Raw genomic sequence first — 17,250 nt, forward strand, 5'->3', positions numbered from 1 at the left:
TGGTCTGGCGATTAGTCCAAGTCTGCGCTAAAGCTAAGTATTCCTTTAGCCTGAGGAAATATCATATCATTATATTGTTGTTACATCACCTACGGTGAATTGGTTTAAGTGGGACATTTTTTCCGCTCTGATATCTCAATTCATGTTACTATCATTGTTGGGCTGTTTTGAGGACCTTTTATATGTGCTGTTTGGGGAGCCATTGTTATGCTGTCAGTGTAGTGTAATCTGACACTGCTGGGAGCAGTTTGATGCTTGGCCTGATAAAGCTTTTGGGCAAGTTGTGGCTGCTATATGCCCAGCACCTTAACACCTGTTTATTTATATGCTGCTAGTGAGTGGAATGTTTACAGGCTAACTAGCATATGTGCATAGGGCTCCCTTGAATCACTTTAGCACTATTGCACTTTGTCCCCAAAAATTGGTTATTGATTTGTTTGAACCCTCTTCAAACATCTTCCATGATAGAGCCTGTTTTGATATAAAACCCCTTTTTCCGTAGAGTCATACTCACATATTTGGTAACTGATAACAGGTTCTACCCCTGACAGTTAATTCTTTGCACTTTTGTGTTATTTTGACAGTGCAGAAAAACCTTTTTGAGCACTCCTATACTCCCAGACTAGCTGCACTTGTAACTTAGTGCAGGGAGAGGAGGGCAAGCCGACGTTTGAGCGGGGGCGCCATACGTAACCTAGGGTGCCGACCTCCGCAGGCTAGGTAGGGAGAAGTGTGAGGGTGTTGACTAGAGTTGAGCGCGGTTCGTGGTTCGAGGTTCTCCAGTTCTAGGCTCGAGTGATTTTGGGGGCTGTTCGAGATCGAACTAGAACTCGAGCTTTTTGCAAAAGCTCGATAGTTCTAGATACGTTCGAGAACGGTTCTAGCAGCAAAAAGCAGGGCTTTTTACAGCTACAGTGAGCAGGAGCCATCGCTGGCAGCCTGCCAGAAGCTGGTAACCAAGATAAACATCGGGTATCCAAGCAAAGCGCTTTGGTTAGTAACCCGATGTTTATCCTAGTTACGTGCAGGAAGCACACACTTCCCCGCTCAGCTCACTCCGCCTCCTCCTGCCCGCGGCATGTACACACATACACACACACACACACACACACACACATATACACATACACACACACACACACACATGGTCCCGCTCGGCTTACCTGCGGTGATGAAGTCCCCCCATCCCGACCTCAGCGCTGTCACTGTCCTCCATGGCCGCCGCTTGTCACATCACCTTCTCTTGCTTCCGACCCGAGACTGACTAGCGGTGACAGTGTGGATCGTCATGGTAACCCCTTGGATTACACCAGACCTGGATTTGTTTTTCATTCTAATAAATTGGTTAAAGAGGGAATGTTTTGGGGAGTGTTTTTTCAAATAAAAATGTGTTTGTCGTCTATTTTTTTTTATTACTGACTGGGTTGGTGATGTCGGGTATCTGATAGACGCCTGACCTCACCAACCCCAGGGCTTGATGCCAGGTGACATTACACATCTGGTATTAACCCCATATATTACCCCGTTTGCCACCGCACCAGGGCGCGGGATGAGCTGGGGCGAAGCACCAGGATTGGCGCATCTAATGGATGCGCCACTTCTGGGGCGGCTGCGGCCTGCTATTTTTAGGCTGGGGAGAGTCCAATAACCATGGACCTCCCTAGTCTGAGAATATCAGGCCCCAGCTGTCTGCTTTACCTTGGCTGGTGATCCAATTTTGGGGGACCCCTACGTGTTTTTTTTTTTAATTATTTATTTAATTTAAAATAACAGCGTGGGGTGCCCTCAGTTTTGGATTACCAGCCAAGGTGAGGTTGCCAGCTGTGGTCTGCAGGCTGCAGCCGTCTGCTTTACCCTAGCTGGCTACAAAACTAAAGGGAACCCTACGTCATTTTTTTTTTTCATTTTTTTGGCTAAATACAAAGCTAAGCACCCCTTAGTGTCACATGAAAGGCACCAAAGGGTGGTCCACTTTTCCTCCATTTTTTCTCCATTTTTTTCTCCACTTTTTCTCCACTTTTTCTCCACTTTTTCTCCACTTTTTCTCCATTTTTTTTCTCCACTTTTTCTCCACTTTTTCTCACTTTTTCTCCACTTTTTCTCCACTTTTTCTCCATTTTTTTCTCCACTTTTTCTCCACTTTTTCTCCATTTTTTTCTCCACTTTTTCTCCATTGTTTTCTCCACTTTTTCTCCACTTTTTCTCCACTTTTTCTCCATTTTTTCTCCATTTTTTTCTCCACTTTTTCTCCACTTTTTCTCCACTTTTTCTCCACTTTTTCTCCATTTTTTTCTCCACTTTTTCTCCACTTTTCTCCACTTTTTCTCCATTTTTTTCTCCACTTTTTCTCCACTTTTTCTCCATTTTTTCTCCACTTTTTCTCCACTTTTTCTCCACTTTTTCTACACTTTTTCTCAATTTTTTCTCCACTTTTTCTCCACTTTTTCTCCACTTTTTCTCCATTTTTTTCTCCAATTTTTCTCCACTTTTTCTCCACTTTTTCTCCATTTTTTTCTCCACTTTTTCTCCACTTTTTCTCCACTTTTTCTCCACTTTTTCTTCACTTTTTCTCCACTTTTTCTCCACTTTTTCTCCACTTTTTCTCCATTTTTTTCTCTACTTTTTCTCCACTTTTTCTCCACTTTTTCTCCATTTTTTTCTCCATTTTTTCTCCACTTTTTCTCCACTTTTTCTCCATTTTTTTCTCCACTTTTTCTCAACTTTTTCTCCACTTTTTCTCCACTTTCTCTCCATTTTTTCTCCACTTTTTCTCCACTTTTTCTCCACTTTTTCTCCATTTTTTTCTCCACTTTTTCTCCATTGTTTTCTCCACTTTTTCTCCACTTTTTCTCCATTTTTTCTCCACTTTTTCTCCACTTTTTCTCCACTTTTTCTCCACTTTTTCTCCATTTTTTTCTCCACTTTTTCTCCACTTTTCTACACTTTTTCTCCATTTTTTTCTCCACTTTTTCTCCACTTTTTCTCCACTTTTTCTCCATTTTTTTCTCCACTTTTTCTCAACTTTTTCTCCACTTTTTCTCCACTTTCTCTCCATTTTTTTCTCCACTTTTTCTCCACTTTTTCACCACTTTTTCTCCATTTCTTTCTCCACTTTTTCTCCACTTTTTCTCCACTTTTTCTCCATTTTTTTCTCCGCTTTTTCTCCACTTTTTCTCCACTTTTTCTCCACTTTTTCTCCATTTTTTTCTCCACTTTTTCTCCACTTTTTCTCCACTTTTTCACCATTTTTTTCTCCACTTTTTCTCCACTTTTTCTCCACTTTTTCTCCACTTTTTCTCCATTTTTTTTCTCCACTTTTTCTCCACTTTTTCTCCACTTTTTCTCCATTTTTTTCACCACTTTTTCTCCACTTTTTCTCCACTTTTTCACCACTTTTTCTCCATTTCTTTCTCCACTTTTTCTCCACTTTTTCTCCACTTTTTCTCCATTTTTTCTCCACTTTTTCTCCACTTTTTCTCCACTTTTTCTCCACTTTTTCTCCATTTTTTTCTCCACTTTTTCTCCACTTTTTCTCCACTTTTGCTCCACTTTTTCTCCATTTTTTTCTCCACTTTTTCTCCACTTTTTCTCCACTTTTTCTCCACTTTTCCATCATTTTTTTCTCCACTTTTTCTCCACTTTTCTCCACTTTTTCTCCATTTTTTTCTCCACTTTTTCTCCACTTTTTCTCCACTTTTTCTCCATTTTTTTCTCTACTTTTTCTCCACTTTTTCTCCACTTTTTCTCCATTTTTTTCTCTACTTTTTCTCCACTTTTTCTCCATTTTTTTCTCCACTTTTTCTCCTTTTTTTCTCCACTTTTTCTTTATTTTTTTCTCTACTTTTTCTCCACTTTTTCTCCACTTTTTCTCCACTTTTTCTCCATTTTTTTCTCCACTTTTTCTCCACTCTTTCTCCACTTTTTCTCCACTTTTTCTCCATTTTTTTCTCCACTTTTTCTCCACTTTTTCTCCACTTTTTCTCCACTTTTTCTCCATTTTTTCTCCACTTTTTCTCCACTTTTTCTCCACTTTTTCTCCACTTTTTCTCCACTTTTTTCTCCACTTTTTCTCCACTTTTTCTCCACTTTTTTCTCCACTTTTTCTCCACTTTTTCTCCACTTTTTCTCCACTTTTTCTCCATTTTTTTCTCCACTTTTTCTCCACTTTTTCTCCACTTTTTCTCCACTTTTTCTCCATTTTTTTCTCCACTTTTTCTCCACTGTTTCTCCACTTTTTCTCCATTGTTTTCTCCACTTTTTCTCCACTTTTTCTCCACTTTTTCTCCATTTTTTTCTCCACTTTTTCTCCACTTTTTCTCCACTTTTTCTCCACTTTTTCTCCACTTTTTCTCCATTTTTTCTCCACTTTTTCTCCACTTTTTCTCCATTTTTTTCTCCACTTTTTCTACACTTTTCTCCACTTTTTCTCCATTTTTTTCTCCACTTTTTCTCCACTTTTTCTCCACTTTTTCTCCATTTTTTTCTCTACTTTTTCTCCACTTTTTCTCCACTTTTTCTCCACTTTTTCTCCATTTTTTTCTCCACTTTTTCTCCACTTTTTCTCCACTTTTTCTCCATTTTTTTATCCACTTTTTCTCCACTTTTTCTCCACTTTCTCTCCATTTTTTTCTCCACTTTTTCTCCACTTTTTCTCCACTTTTTCTCCATTTTTTTCTCCACTTTTTCTCCACTTTTTCTCCACTTTTTCTCCACTTTTTCTCCATTTTTTTCTCCACTTTTTCTCCACTTTTTCTCCACTTTTTCTCCATTTTTTTCATCACTTTTTCTCCACTTTTTCTCCATTTTTTTCTCCACTTTTTCTCCACTTTTTCTCCACTTTTTCTCCATTTTTTTCTCCATTTTTTCTCCACTTTTTCTCCACTTTTTCTCCATTTTTTTCTCCACTTTTTCTCCACTTTTTCTCCACTTTTTCTCCACTTTTTCTCCACTTTTTCTCCATTTTTTTCTCCACTTTTTCTCCACTTTTTCTCCACTTTTTCACCACTTTTTCTCCATTTTTTTCTCCACTTTTTCTCCACTTTTTCTCCACTTTTGCTCCACTTTTTCTCCATTTTTTTCTCCACTTTTTCTCCACTTTTTCTCCACTTTTTCTCCACTTTTTCACCATTTTTTTCTCCACTTTTTCTCCACTTTTCTCCACTTTTTCTCCATTTTTTTCTCCACTTTTTCTCCACTTTTTCTCCATTTTTTTCTCCACTTTTTCTCCACTTTTTCTCCATTTTTTTCTCCACTTTTTCTCCTTTTTTTCTCCACTTTTTCTCCATTTTTTTCTCTACTTTTTCTCCACTTTTTCTCCACTTTTTCTCCACTTTTTCTCCATTTTTTTCTCCACTTTTTCTCCACTCTTTCTCCACTTTTTCTCCACTTTTTCTCCATTTTTTTCTCCACTTTTTCTCCACTCTTTCTCCACTTTTTCTCCACTTTTTCTCCATTTTTTTCTCCACTTTTTCTCCACTTTTTCTCCACTTTTTCTCCACTTTTTCACCATTTTTTTCTCCACTTTTTCTCCACTTTTCTCCACTTTTTCTCCATTTTTTTCTCCACTTTTTCTCCACTTTTTCTCCATTTTTTTCTCCACTTTTTCTCCACTTTTTCTCCATTTTTTTCTCCACTTTTTCTCCTTTTTTTCTCCACTTTTTCTCCATTTTTTTCTCTACTTTTTCTCCACTTTTTCTCCACTTTTTCTCCACTTTTTCTCCATTTTTTTCTCCACTTTTTCTCCACTCTTTCTCCACTTTTTCTCCACTTTTTCTCCATTTTTTTCTCCACTTTTTCTCCACTTTTTCTCCACTTTTTCTCCACTTTTTCTCCATTTTTTTATCCACTTTTTCTCCACTTTTTCTCCACTTTTTCTCCACTTTTTCTCCACTTTTTCTCCATTTTTTTCTCCACTTTTTCTCCACTTTTTCTCCATTTTTTTCTCCACTTTTTCTCCACTTTTTCTCCATTTTTTTTCTCCACTTTTCTACACTTTTCTCCACTTTTTCTCCATTTTTTTCTCCACTTTTTCTCCACTTTTTCTCCACTTTTTCTCCATTTTTTTCTCTACTTTTTCTCCACTTTTTCTCCACTTTTTCTCCATTTTTTTCTCCACTTTTTCTCCACTTTTTCTCCACTTTTTCTCCATTTTTTTTCTCCACTTTTCTACACTTTTCTCCACTTTTTCTCCATTTTTTTCTCCACTTTTTCTCCACTTTTTCTCCACTTTTTCTCCATTTTTTTCTCTACTTTTTCTCCACTTTTTCTCCACTTTTTCTCCATTTTTTTCTCCACTTTTTCTCCACTTTTTCTCCACTTTTTCTCCATTTTTTATCCACTTTTTCTCCACTTTTTCTCCACTTTCTCTCCATTTTTTTCTCCACTTTTTCTCCACTTTTTCTCCACTTTTTCTCCATTTTTTTCTCCACTTTTTCTCCACTTTTTCTCCACTTTTTCTCCACTTTTTCTCCATTTTTTTCTCCACTTTTTCTCCACTTTTTCTCCACTTTTTCTCCATTTTTTTCATCACTTTTTCTCCACTTTTTCTCCACTTTTTCTCCATTTTTTTCTCCACTTTTTCTCCACTTTTTCTCCATTTTTTTCTCCTTTTTTTCTCCACTTTTTCTCCACTTTTTCTCCATTTTTTTCTCCACTTTTTCTCCACTTTTTCTCCATTTTTTTCTCCACTTTTTCTCCACTTTTTCTCCACTGTTTCTCCACTTTTTCTCCTTTTTTTTCTCCACTTTTTCTCCACTTTTTCTCCATTTTTTACTTCACTTCTTCTCCACTTTGTCTCCACTTTTTCTCCATGTTTTTTCTCCACTTTTTTTCCACTTTTTCTCCACTTTTTCTCCTCTTTTTCTCCATTTTTTTCTCCACTTTTTCTCCACTTTTTCTCCACTTTTTCTCCATTTTTTTCTCCACTTTTTCTCCATTTTTTTCTCCACTTTTTCTACACTTTTCTCCACTTTTTCTCCATTTTTTTCTCCACTTTTTCTCCACTTTTTCTCCACTTTTTCTCCATTTTTTTCTCTACTTTTTCTCCACTTTTTCTCCACTTTTTCTCCACTTTTTCTCCATTTTTTTCTCCACTTTTTCTCCACTTTTTCTCCACTTTTTCTCCAATTTTTTATCCACTTTTTCTCCACTTTTTCTCCACTTTTTCTCCACTTTCTCTCCATTTTTTTCTCCACTTTTTCTCCACTTTTTCTCCACTTTTTCTCCATTTTTTTCTCCACTTGTTCTCCACTTTTTCTCCACTTTTTCTCCACTTTTTCTCCATTTTTTTCTCCACTTTTTCTCCACTTTTTTTCCACTTTTTCTCCATTTTTTTCATCATTTTTTCTCCACTTTTTCTCCACTTTTTCTCCATTTTTTTCTCCACTTTTTCTCCACTTTTTCTCCACTTTTTCTCCATTTTTTTCTCCTTTTTTTCTCCACTTTTTCTCCACTTTTTCTCCATTTTTTTCTCCACTTTTTCTCCACTTTTTCTCCATTTTTTTCTCCACTTTTTCTCCACTTTTTCTCCACTTTTTCTCCTTTTTTTTCTCCACTTTTTCTCTACTTTTTCTCCATTTTTTACTCCACTTCTTCTCCACTTTTTCTCCACTTTTTCTCCATGTTTTTTCTCCACTTTTTTTCCACTTTTTCTCCACTTTTTCTCCACTTTTTCTCCATTTTTTTCTCCACTTTTTCTCCACTTTTTCTCCACATTTTCTCCATTTTTTTTCTCCACTTTTTCTCCACTTTTTCTCCACTTTTTCTCCATTTTTTCTCCATTTTTTTCTCCACTTTTTCTCCACTTTTTCTCCACTTTTTCTCCACTTTTTCTCCATTTTTTTCTCCACTTTTTCTCCACTTTTTCTCCACTTTTTCTCCACTTTTTCTCCATTTTTTCTCCACTTTTTCCTAACTTTTTCTCCGTTCTTTTTCTATGGTCGGTCTACCCATTAGCTCTGCTATGCATACTGTAGCTCTACACCTACTGCACATGTTACTTTATGATTGACATCTCTTTCGTACCAGAACTGTCTAAGTCTACTCTGACCCCATATTTGTCATTACTATATTGTCCTTGTACTGTATTATGACATTTGTATCATGTGTTTCATTTCTTGCTGTGTTGCAATTTTTTTGCTGCATCCCAATTGTACCTCTACATTGTTAGAGTTTATGTTATTGTTCTCTCACTCTTATGTGATACTGATTATTGTCATTTTTCATGATTACATGCAGATAAGTCCAATCTGACGAAGGCTCAGGCCGAAACGTCATTTGTAACTTGTTTTGGACAAAAACATATATGCTTATGAACAAATTTTTTTTCTTAATACGGACCAATAAAGAGTGATTTTGCATTACTATCCGTTGTGACTTACTGACTTAGTCTGGGAGATTTAGAGTGCCGAGGTTACTCACTAATTTTATCTATTATTACCTCTGAGCACCTATATACCAGTGAGTAGAGCTTCCTCTACAGTAGTTCTCCTGATTAGGCATGCCCTTACCTCATGAGCAAGACATTGCAGCTTTGGTAGCAACCATTACGACATGGACTCTGCTACTGTGGACCTTAGAAGAGTGAGTGCAGATTCATTGCACCCACACTCCTCACATGAAGGGTCCGCACTCCTAGAAAATGGGGGATACGTTCCCTGAGTGTCTCCCCCCCATATTCTAGACGGTCCAGAGTTGTCGTGGGACCCCTTTATTTTTTTTCTTACAATAAATTGGTGAAAGAGGAAATGTTTTGGGGACTGTTTTTTCAAATAAATTTCTTTTGTCGATTTTTTTTTTTGTTAGTACTGACAGTTTATGATGTTGAGTATCTAGTAGACGCCATGACATCACAAACTGCTGGGCTTGATCTCAGGTTACTTTACAGCTAGTATCAACCCGATTTATTACCCCGTTTGCCACTGCACCAGGGCACGGGATGAGCTGGGGTGAAGCGCCAGGATTGGTGCATCTAGTGGATGCGCCACGTCTGGGGTGCCTGCGGCCTGCTATTTTTAGGCTGTGAAGGCCCAATAACTATGGACCTTCCCACCCTGAGAATACCAGACCACAGCTGTCCGCTTTACCTTGGCTGGTGATCCAATTTGGGGGGGACCCTACTTTTATTGTGTAATTATTAATATTTATAAAATAATTATAAAAAAGAGCCTGTCAGGGGACCTCCACATTGGATCCCCAACCACGGTAAAGCTACCAGCTGTGGTTTTCAGGCTACAGCCATCTGCTTTACCCTAGCTGGCTATCAAAAATGGGGGGACCCAACGTCATTTTTTTTTTTAACTATTTTTTAAATAGAAAAAATTAATGGGCTTCCCTGTATTTTGATTGCCAACCAAGGTAACGGCAGGCAGATGGGGGTGGCAACCCATAGCTGTCTGCTTTATCTGCGCTGAGAATCAAAAATACCGCGGAGCGCTACGTCATTTTTTTAAAGATTTATTTTTACAGCACTGTGATGTCCAGCAATCAAAATACAGGGAAGCCCATTTTATTTTTAGTTATTTAAATAAATAATTAAAAAAAATATATATGGGTTCCCGCTGCATTTTTTGTATTGCTAGCTAAGGGTAATCCAAGCAGCTACTGGCTGCTAACCCCCACTGCTCGGTGTTACCTTCACTGGCAATGGAAAAATCCAGGGAAGCATTTTTTATTTTTTTTGCCAAAAAACTACAAAAAAAGGACGTGAGCTTCGCCATATTTTTGTATGCTAGCCAGGTATAGCAGGCAGGTGCTAGAAGAGTTGGATACAGCGCCAGAAGATGGCGCTTCTATGAAAATGCCATTTTCTGAGGCGGCTGCAGACTGCAATTCGCAGCAGTGGGGCCCAGAAAGCTCAGGCCAACCTGTGCTGCGGATTTCAATCCCCAGCTGCCTAGTTGTACCTGGCTGGACACAAAAATGGGGCGAAGCCCACGTCATTTGTTTTCTAATTATTTCATGAAATTCATGAAATAATAAAAAAAGGGCTTCCCTTTATTTTTGGTTCCCAGCCGGGTACAAATAGGCAACTGGGGGTTGGGGGCAGCCGTACCTGCCTGCTGTACCTGGCTAGCATACAAAAATATGGCGAAGCCCACATAATTTTTTCAGGGGGCAAAAAACTTCTGCATACAGTCCTGGATGGAGTATGCTGAGCCTTGTAGTTCTGCAGCTGCTGTCTGTCTGTATGGAGAAGAGCAGACAGCAGCTGCAGAACTACAAGGCTCAGCATTCTCCATCCAGGACTGTATGCAGAAGTTTTTTGCCCACCAAAAAAATGACGTGGGCTTCGCCATATTTTTATATGCTAGCCAGGTACAGCAGGCAGCCACGGGCTGCCTCCAACCCCCAGTTGCCTATTTGTACCCGGCTGGGAACCAAAAATATAGGGAAGCCCGTTTTTTTTTAATTATTTCACTTATTTCATGAAATAATTAAAAAACAAATGACGTGGGCTTCGCCCCATTTTTGTGTCCAGCCGGGTACAACTAGGCAGCTGGGGATTGGAATCCGCAGCACAGGTTAGCCCGAGGTTTCTGGGCGCCTCTGCTGCGGATTTCAGTCCGCAGCCGTCCCAGAAAATGGAGCTCTCATAGAAGCGCCATCATCTGGCGCTGTATCCAACTCTTCCAACAGCCCTGGAGCCGGGTGGCTTGTTGGGTAATCATGAGTTAATACTGGCTTTGTTTTACTAGCCAGTATTAAGCCAGAGATTCTTAATGTCAGGCACGTTTGACCCGGCCATTAAGAATCTCCAATAAAGGGTTAAAAAAAACACCACACAGAGAAAAAATACTTTAATAGAAATAAATACACAGACACATTAGAGACTCCATCTTTATTACCCCCTGTCAGCCCTCCACGATCCTGCTCTTCTGTCTTCTTTCTTTCTAGTGTAGTAGTAGTGACGATTGTAGTGAGGATGAGGTTCCCCAGCTCATCACTTGGGGCTGGGGAACCTCATCCTCACTACAATCCTCACTACAATCGGGAAGCAGCGTGCAGCTTTCACTCCGTGAGTGATCAGTGCTGGCTGTCAGCGGTAACAGCGGTAACGCTGACAGACGCGTTACCATAGCAACGGTGCTCTCGGAGCCGCGGTTAGCGGTGACGTCACCGCTAACTGCGTTGCTATGGCAACGGTGATCTCCGTTAATGACCGGCTGTGTCAGCCGGTCCGTGCTAGAGCATGTCGCCGGTACACGGCGATACACATATGTGCACCGTGTACCGGAGAGATGCACTCGCAGGTCCTACATGACGCGTCATAGTCATGTGACCAGTCTGTAGGCAATGAGATAATAGCCACGTGACTGGTCACATGGCTGTTTTGACGTCACGATAGGTCCTGCATCTCTGCTGGCAGTGCCGGTCACCGGGAGGATTCAGCGATCATCGGATGGAATAGCGGCAGGAGACAGAGTGCAGAAGGGATCGCGAGAACCGGTAAGTGTTATGGCAATGTTTATTAACTGTCTGTGTACATTTATAATGCATTTTTATGTGTTTGTGATTGCCTCCCATTATAGCCTATTGGTTCGAGTTCGGTTCGTCGAACGTTCGACGAACCGAACTCGAACGGGACCCCCGTTCGGCGAACCGACCTCGAGCCGAACCGGGACCGGTTCGCTCATCTCTAGTGTTGACCACTCCCATTCTGCACTGCAGCACTTTTCTGTTTATTTATATGTATATACATGTGTGTGTGTTTTTGTCATATGGGATATCTATTTTAATCTAAATTAATTAAAAGTGAATTTTTAAAGGGTTTTTCTATGGTTTAAGCGGGCTTTACACGCTGCGACATCGCTAATGCGGAGTCGTTGGGGTCACGGATTTTGTGACGCACATCCGGCCGCATTAGCGATGCCGTTGCGTGTGACACCGATAAGCGATTTTGCATCGTTGCAAAACAGTGCAAAATCGCTAATCTGCGACACGGGGGTCCATTCCCAATTATCGTTACTTCAGCAGTAACGAGTTTGTTCGTCGTTCCTGCGGCAGCACACATCGCTGCGTGTGACGCCGCAGGAGCGAGGAAGCTCTCCCTACCTGCCTCCCGGCCGCTATGCGGAAGGAAGGAGGTGGGCGGGATGTTACTTCCCGCTCATCTCCGCCCCTCCGCTGCTATTGGGCGGCGGTTCAGTGACGTTTCAGTGACGTCGCTGTGACGCCGCACGGACCGCCCCCTTAGAAAGGAGGCGGTTCGCCGGTCACAGCGACGTCGCTGGACAGGTAAGTATGTGTGACGGCTCTGGGCGATGTTGTGCGGCACGGGCAGCGATATGCCCGTGTCGCGCAACAGATGGGGGCAAGTACCCACACTAGCGATATCGGGACCGATATCGCAGTGGGTAAAGTAGCCTTTACAGTGTCTGTGTGGCCCAATTTTTTGAAAAAAGGAAGACTCCGCTTGGAGTAACCCTTACTTACATTGTTTTTAAAAATGATCCAAGATGAACAGAGCTGGGATCAGGAAAGACCTAGCTACCTACCCCGGTGTCATCCTGGGGATGGTTAAGAATGGCGTATTTTTGAATGTGCTTGATGCAAATCTAGCTGTGAAGTGTACAACTAGGGCACAAGTGCTGCCACTGAATGGGTGTGTGTGTGTGTGGGGCACAATTTTTGGAAAAAAGGGAGACTCCGCTTGGAGTAACCCTTGCTTGCTGTGTTTTTTAAAAGGAGCCAAGATGAACAAGTCATGGTTCAGCAAAGACTTAGCTACCTACCCCGGTGTCATCCTGGGGACAGTTAATTATGGCGTATTTTTGAATGTGCTTGATGCAAATCAAAACATCCTGTTTGCAACTAGGGCACAAGTGCTGCCACTGATGGGGTGTCTGTGTGGCCCAATTTTTTGAAAAAAGGTGAGACTCCGCTTGGAGTAACCCTTACTTACATTGTTTTTAAAAGGAGCCAAGATGAACAAGTCATGGTTCAGGAAAGACTTTGATACCTACCCCGGTGTCATCCTGGGGACGGTTAAGAATGGCGTATTTTTGAATGTGCTTGATGCAAATCTAGCTGTGAAGTGTACAACTAGGGCACAAGTGCTGCCACTGAATGGGTGGGTGTGTGTGGGGCACAATTTTTGGAAAAAAGGGAGACTCCGCTTGGAGTCACCTTGCGGTGTTTTACATGATTTTAGAAGGGCGTGCCATGCCTATATCTGTGTCTCGTCCTCTTTTTCCTCGTTACGCTCTTTTGTTTTCGCATGAGAATTTGTTCTTGTCACTTTCCCATGTGTTTGTGTTGTGTTGTGAGTTGTTTGTCACCTTTTGGACACCTTTGAGGGTGTTTTCTAGGTGTTTTATGTGTTTGTGAATGCCTGTCATTGTTTCCTATGCAGTTCGAGTTCGGTTCGTCGAACGTTTGACGAACCGAACTCGAACGGGACCTCAGTTCGGCGAACCAAACTCGAGCCGAACCACGACCGGTTCTCTCATCTCTAATCCTAAGAGTCTACTATTATTTTCTCAATACATGGATCTAATCTGCTCATACACTAGTAATTTTGGACAGCTAAATTTAGACCATTTGCCATCCACCATCAGCACCTTTTACGACATGTTTAATACTCATTATTATTATTAATATTACTATTATTTATTTATAGAGCACCATTAATTCCATGGTGCTGTACATGAGAAGGGGGTTACATACAGAATACATATACAAGTTACAGTAGACAGACTAGTACAGATGGAAGAGGGCCCTGCCCTTGCGGGCTTACATTCTATAGGATTTTGGGGAGGAGACAGTAGGTAGGGAGATGGGGAGACGGCAGCTCCGCACGGTGGTCAGGCGGCAGCTCCGCATGGTGGTAAGGCAACAGCTCTGCACGGTGGTCAGGCGGCAGCTCCGCACGGTGGTGAGGCGGCAGCTCCACACGGTGGTCAGGCGGCAGGTCCGCATGGTGGTGAGGCGGCAGCTCCGCATCGTGATAAGGCGGCAGCTGTGGTGATGGTGAAGTAGTAAGGTCATTGTAGATTATAGGCATTTCTGAACAGATGAGTTTTCAGGTTCCATTTGAAGCTTGCAAATGTAGCAGATAGTCTGACGTGTTGAGGCAGCAAGTTCCAGGCAGTAGTAATAATTGAAATATCGATCTATAATGCAAGATCCAATTGGTTGTTGTTTTCTAAAAATATTTTATGCCAAGAGATAGAGCTACATCCCATCAATTGAAATCCAGTTGACTACACAGATCATAGCAAAGATCAAACAAGCAATTTGATGTTTCAAGGAAAACTGATTAAGGGTATGTGCGCACACTGAGATTTTGTTTCTTCAGCAAAAAACGCACCCTCTGGCCGAAAAATGCATAAAAAAACAAGCGTTTGTGCCGCATTTAGGTGCGGTTTTGGTGCCTTTTGGTGCATTTTACCCATGCATTTTTGCCTATGCGTTTTTTTCCCATGGGTTTTTTCCACTATATTCAAAGGAAAAACGCAGTGAAAAAGGCAAAAAAAGAAATTACATTCTGCTTCTTTTTTGTGCACCCAAAACTGCAGGCAAAAAAGAAGCAATGTGCACACAGCCTTTCTGAATTCTCATAGACTTTGCTGGGAGAAGAAGTGACATGCAGTATATGGCAAGAAACTGCACCAAAAATGCAGCAAAAACTGCACTGTGCACACAGGGCCTAAATTTGCCCGAACCACCAGGAATCAGACACCACAGCTGTGGTGTTTCAAAGAAAACATACTTTGAAAAGCAGACCGGAGACTTGCCTGAGGCGGATCACTGGCAGCTTTTCCCAGTCCTTCACTAAACTGGTTCCTTATTTTTTTTGTATAGGTAGACACCTGTCATTTTATGTCACTGGGGCAAGGTGAAGATGCTGTAGACTTGCTTAGGACTAGTCATCTGATATCCATTGTCCTTGGCTCACTTTTCAAAGTATGTTAACTATAAAGTACCCAAGCATTTTCGCGTAAAACATGTACGGCTGCGATAGCACAGCTAGAATGTAACTCATGCTGCCCATAGCTCAACCAGCATGAATGCCGTGGCAGTTTCCATCTCAACCTTTGACACTGCCGTCCAAAGTAACAACCTTCAGAGCCCAACCATGATTAAACGTCTGAAATCCCTGATATAAAGCCAGCTAACAACATTAGCATGACATTCCTGTAAGTGGATTTGTTCTTAGGTTCTCTAGATAAAATAAGTCAGCAATTGAATGAGATTGAAGATGTGTCTGATGAGTTCAATGTATTTATCTTCCACGGCAACTAAATAACTTTTTGGAGCTATCACATTTGATAAGAGATTCAGAAATATTTATCTTTTACCTTCTGTCTTCGTTTGAGAAAAGCTATGTCTCTGTTGACACGAGTACTTGACTTTTCACATCTCTCACTGAATGTATACCCATACTTACATTTCAAGTTTCTCATTAAGATAAAGTATACAGTATAGAGAGACTGCGGCTTCTCAAGCTCATGCATTAACATCAGGTTCAGCAAGAATTTCTTCAAAGTAAATGTAGCTGAATTACTTACTATAGTATGTGACAGGCCTCCATAGCGTGCAGTTATGTTAATAGGGCAAAAAAAGCTAGAAAAGAAACAAATAATAGACTTTCAGAAACAGATCAATCTTTGTTAATTTTTGGGATTTCATTTTTATTTCTATTGCTGTGGTATTAGGTATTAAATATGTGTAGTCCATTCAGTGTACCTTTTTACACTGTGGTAAAATTTCCCAGCCCATCTGTACAAACAACACAATTTAATCATATTGCTGGTACAAGAATATATTGATAGAAAAATAACAAAAAAAAGTCCAAAAATGCAGTCTTCACTAGAGTTGAGCGCGGTTCGTGGTTCGAGGTTCTCCAGTTCTAGGCTCGAGTGATTTTGGGGCCTGTTCTAGATCGAACTAGAACTCGAGCTTTTTGCAAAAGCTCGATAGTTCTAGAAACGTTCGAGAACGGTTCTAGCAGCAAAAAAACAGCTAATTCCTAGCTTGGTTTCCGCTGTAATAGTGTAAGTCACTCTGTGAATCACACTATTATGACATTTCAGTGTATAGTGTGCGTGAACAGCGCCTTCAGATCACTGCTGTTTCTATAATGGCGATCGCCATTTTTTTTTTTTTTTCCTTGTCTTCCTTCCCTAAGCGCGCGCGTGTAGTGGGGCGGGCCAGCATGTCAGCCAATCCCAGACACACACACAGCTCAGTGGACTTTTAGCCAGAGAAGCAACGGCATGTGTGATAGGATGTCCATGTCACATGTCCCTGCATTATAAAACCGGACATTTTCCTCCAGGACGCCATTATCTCTTCTGCGTCTTTGGTGTCAGACATCACTGTCGCAGCTCCGTCCTCCTGAGTCCTATCGCATATATACAGCTGTATGCGCTCCATTTACAGCGTTAGAATGCATAGGGAGAGCACTTTCTATCAGTCCTTTTAAGGGCTGAAACCGGTAGGGTCAGAGCCATAGGTGACAGGTCCTGAAAACAGAGACAGCGTCTGTGTAGCCAAGGTCAGGGATTTCGTCGCTGCATTTCCCCATTAGGAGGGAATAGAAAGGCAGGCTTCCATTCCTCTACCCAGAGCCCCACAATCCTGGCACTGTACCCTCCTGTCCTCTGCACACTCCAACTCTTTTTAACTAAGCCATTATGCTAGCAAACAGTCAGTGTACCTAGTGGCATCCTAAACGTGGCTATTGGACTTTTGTGTAGTCACAATAGTGCAAAGATATTTGCAGCACGTCTGCCTGCATTGCACACTCCAACTCTTTTTAACTAAACCATTATACTAGCAAACAGTCAGTGTACCTAGCGGCATCCTAATCGTGGCTATTGTACTTTTGTCTAGTCACACTATTGCAAAGATATTTGCAGCACGTCTGCCTGCATTGCACACTCCAACTCTTTTTAACTAAGCCATTATGCTAGCAAACAGTCAGTGTACCTAGTGCCATCCTAAACGTGGCTATTGGACTTTTGTGTAGTCACAGTAGTGCAAAGATATTTGCAGCACGTCTGCCTGCATTGCACACTCCAACTATTTTTAACTAAGCCATTATACTAGCAAACAGTCAGTGTACCTAGTGGCATCCTAAACGTAGCTATTGTACTTTTGTCTAGTCACACTATTGCAAAGATATTTGCATCACGTCTGCCTGCATTGCACACTCCAACTCTTTTTAACTAAGCCATTATACTAGCAAACAGTCAGTGTACCTAGTGGCATCCTAAACGTGGCTATTGTACTTTTGTCTATTCACAC

Source organism: Anomaloglossus baeobatrachus, chromosome 1 (assembly GCF_048569485.1).
Source record: "Anomaloglossus baeobatrachus isolate aAnoBae1 chromosome 1, aAnoBae1.hap1, whole genome shotgun sequence".
In the NCBI taxonomy this organism is placed as follows: domain Eukaryota; kingdom Metazoa; phylum Chordata; class Amphibia; order Anura; family Aromobatidae; genus Anomaloglossus; species Anomaloglossus baeobatrachus.